The following is a 4,610-nucleotide window of genomic DNA, read 5'->3' as shown; positions in this document are numbered from 1 at the left end:
CAACTTCCCGTTAAGGAAAGCGGTTTTGACATCCATTTGCCAAATCTCATAATCATAAAATGCGGCAATAACTAGCATCACTCTAATAGATTTTATCTTCACAACTGGTGAGAAGGTCTCATCATAGTCAACTTCGGGAGTTTGAGTAAAGCCCTTCGCAACTAATCGTGCCTTATATGTGTGTACGTTTCCATCCACGTCGGTCTTCTTCTTGAAGATCCATTTGCACCCAACAGTCTTACGTCCGGGCACATTATCAACCAAATTCCAAACTTGGTTGTCATACATGGACTGGATCTCGCTGTCCATTGCCTCTTTCCATTTTGCAGACTCCGTGCCTGCCATGGCTTCCTTAAAGCTATTAGGTTCATCTAGATTTATCAATGTACCATCACTAATATACGTGTCCCCTTCGGTAGTAATATGAAAACCATAAAATTGGGGTTGAACTCTAACTCTTTCGGAACGTCTAAGAGGTAAGGACTGGTCAATAGGCTCAATTGGAGTTTCCTCCTCGGGTTGAGTGCCAGCGGTGGAGGTTCCTTCATATATCGACTCTTGAATCTCTTTAAGCTCGATTTGCCTCCCACTGTCTCCTTGGCTTATGAGTTCTCGTTCTCGGAAAACTCCTCTCCTCGCAACGAAGACTACATTGTCCTTCAGTCTATAGAAGAGATATCCAAAGGATTTCTGCGGGTAGCCGATGAAAATACATCGCTCACTACGAGGTTCGATCTTGTCATGAGTATCTCGTCTTACGAAAGCCTCACAACCCCAAACCTTGATATGTGCCAACGAGGGAGCTTTCCCTGTCCACATCTCGTGAGGTGTTTTGGCAACCTTCTTAGTAGGGACTCGATTAAGGATATGGGTGGCAGTCTCTAAGGCATACCCCCAAAAAGAGATAGGTAGTGAAGCACGACTCATCATAGAGAGAACCATGTCCAACAAGGTTCGATTATGCCTTTCTGCCACACCATTCAATTGTGGTGTCCTAGGTGGCGTCAATTGTGAAACTATTCCACACTCCTTGAGATAATCATGGAATTCAAGACTTAGGTACTCTCCTCCTCGATCGGATCGAAGCATCTTGATTTTCCTGCCCAATTGATTCTCCACTTCGTTCTTGAACTCTTTGAACTTTTCAAAAGTTTCTGACTTTTGCTTGATTAAGTAGATATACCCATATCTACTATAGTCATCGGTAAAAGTCACATAGAAGCGGTTCCCATCCTTCGTGGTTGATCTAAACGGTCCACATACATCGGTATGTATTAAGTCCAATAGACCCTCACCCCTTTCACATGTACTTGTGAAAGGTGACTTAGTCATCTTTCCAAGCAAACAAGACTCGCATGTGTCATCTTCCCTAAGGTCGAATGACTCCAACACTCCATCCTTTTGGAGTTGGGCTATGCGCTTCTTGTTGACATGTCCAAGACGACAATGCCACAAGGATGCTCTATCCATACTATTGGAAGAATCCATGCATAAAACATCATTTCCTAAGTTATCTACAATCATAACGGTTTCATAAATTCCATTACATGGTATAGCTTCAAAATAAAAGACACCATTTAGATAAGCCAAAATAGAACCATTCTCATTATTAAAAGTAAATCTAAAACCTTGTCTATACAAACCATGAAATGAAATGATGTTTCTAGCCATTTCTGGCGAATAGCAACAATTGTTCAAATCTAAACATAAACCATTCCTAAGCACTAAAGAATACACTCCAATATTGGTCACAGGCGACGATCTTTTGTTCCCCATGATTAGATTTATTCTTCCATGCTCCACGTCTTTATTTCTTCTTAGTCCCTGCACATTAGAACAAATGTGGTAACCACAACCGGTATCAAGAACCCAAGAAATATCATGAGATGAATCGTTAATTTGATTGTGTATATACCTGCGAAAGACGGCTTGATCTTTCCTTCCTTGATGGCTTGCAGGTACTCTGGGCAGCTTCTCTTCCAATGCCCTGTTTTATGGCAATGATGGCACTCTGCCTCTTTAGGGTTAGGACAGGGTTTAGCATGATCAACTTTGGTCCCACTAGAAGAGGAACCATCTCGGGACTTTCCCTTGCGGTGGCTCTTAGACGGAGCCTTTCTCTTCTTGCCTCTTCCTTGCCCAATGGCCAAAACAGGAGCAGCTGGTGGATTGGGAGTTGGTGCAACAAACTTGTCCTTGAAGTTGCTTTCAGCAACCCTCAAGAGACCTTGGAGCTTGCTTAGGGTGACCTCTTCTTTGTTCATGTGATAGGTCATCCTAAATTGATTGTAACTTGGAGGCAAAGAGTGAAGCACCATGTCGATCGCCAAGTCTTCCCCAAAGTCAACATTCAACTTGCGAAGACGGTCGACATACCTTTGCATCTTTTACAGGTGCATGGTAAGAGACTCTCCATGACCCATCTTAGCGGAAATCATGTTAGTGAAAATCTCATAACTCTCTTGTCTCGCGTTTTGGTGGTATCGCTCCAACAACTCTTGGTGCATCTCGTACGGGTACATGTCCTCATAGGACTTTTGGAATTCGGAGTTCATGGTGGCTATCATGATGCAATGTACCTTCGTTGCATCACGCTCATGAGTTTCAAAAGCGGTGATTTCAGCCGGAGTAGCGATTTCTGGGTTAATTTTATCGAGCTTCTCATCGAGGACATACGCCTTGTCCTCATAGCAAGCAATCGTGCGAATGTATCTTATCCATTCGCTAAAGTTCGTCCCATCGAAAGTGACCTTTTGACAAAGGCTCATCAATGTGAATGAACTAGCAGCGTTGTTTGCGTTCGACATCTACAAGTAGAAAGGACAAAGATAGATTAGAATTTGAATCCCTGATAATAACCCAATAAGAAAATTAGGGCTAGGATCCAACAACAATATTTACACATTAGAAAAGGGATACCGTAATCTAACATGCAAACATTTTGAAGGTAAGTGAATGACGATTCACTAATTCTCCATCATAAAACATAACTTTAAGTCTAAATGTATTGAGAATTCCTAGGTTTAGATGAGATTCATTGAAACTTTTCAATGACATGTTTAAATCTCGATATGCCCCTCTCGTTTGTGACTGGGATCCCGAGGATCACAAAGTGGGTGTGAATTACCATGCAAATTCACATGGTGCCTTCATTGTAACAATCACCTATTCGACGTGCCGGTAAACCACACACGCTCCATCGAACTATGATAAACAATGAATCACCCTTTGCCACCTTTGCTTAGAACCAATTAGTGTGCCGGTAAACCACACACGCTCCACTAACTTCTTAGCAAGGGTGCAAAGTGTAATTTCATGGGATTGCATCAATTCACTTTTCCTAAAGTAACTAAGATTGGGAAATTTTGAAAACATGTAGTTACTTTATAGGTTCATTATACTTATTAATGAGGAGAGAGAGTTGCCATATCCTACCCGTTCGGCTAACGACCCTCCACCGATCAAGCAAGTGGTGGGTGAGAGTGTTCACCCATTAAGCGCCATTTTATAGGCAGCAACCTTATACCCACCTTATAGACCGGCTTTGTGAATGAGGCATACTAACGGTAAGACTAGCATTTAAATTATATATATATATATATATATATATATATATATATATATATATATATATATATATATTAGTCTTGTAATATTATATTAGTATAGGATTGAATTTTAAACTTGTAAAATTCTAGGGTTTGAAATTTAAATTTTCCTAAATTAAACTTTTAATCACAAAATATAAATTTCAAAACTTGAGGGCAAGTTTTAAACTTTTAAAACATAGAGGATCAAATAACAAATAATTCAAATTAACATTTAATCACATAATTATCCATATTTGATTTATTTAATGATTTCTTGCAAAACAATTTACCAATTAAAATAAAATAATTAATCAATTATCACATAAGGAAACTAATATTTTATTAATTGATAAATATCTTCAATTAGGTCAAGAATATCATCATATATATCATAAAATCGGATTTATATTGATCTAATATGAAAAAGGCAAGTATCTCAAAGATAAACAACAAGAAATCCCGAAGTTATCACATTCTGACGCTCGAACTCGCCGAGTACCCAGATGGACTCGCCGAGTTGAGCCTACTCGCCGAGTACCACCATGGGAATCGCCGAGTAGAGCAGGCAGAGAACAGAAAAATGAATTTTTTCAGCAACAAACAAGCAATCAAAGTATCAATTCAATAGAAACCAATCTAGTCTCTGATACCACTGATGGGTTTTAGCCATATGAACATTCCTATGTGCATATACAAACCCTAATTCTTGGATCTAGGTTTCTCTAACTGAACATACATTGAATCCAAGACTTCTAATGGCTAATTGAGTATAATAATAATACAAAATCATAGTTAGAAGCTTACCTCAAAACACTTGTTTGATCTTCTTGTTCTTGGAGCTTTAGAGTCACAAATGTCACTCCCCTAATGGCTTACAAACACCAACTAGCAAGAGGATGATATGTGAGAGAGGAGAGGGGATGAAATCGGATAGGGTATCCTTCCAATAGCACAAGTGTCGATTTCCTTAGCCCTTAGGGTCTATTTATACTTGTAAGGCTCCTAGGGTTTCAACCTTAA

This window comes from Lactuca serriola, chromosome 6 (assembly GCF_051521515.1).
Source record: "Lactuca serriola cultivar US96UC23 chromosome 6, Lser_US96UC23_V15, whole genome shotgun sequence".
Taxonomy (NCBI): domain Eukaryota; kingdom Viridiplantae; phylum Streptophyta; class Magnoliopsida; order Asterales; family Asteraceae; genus Lactuca; species Lactuca serriola.
This window is presented reverse-complemented; position numbering follows the sequence as displayed.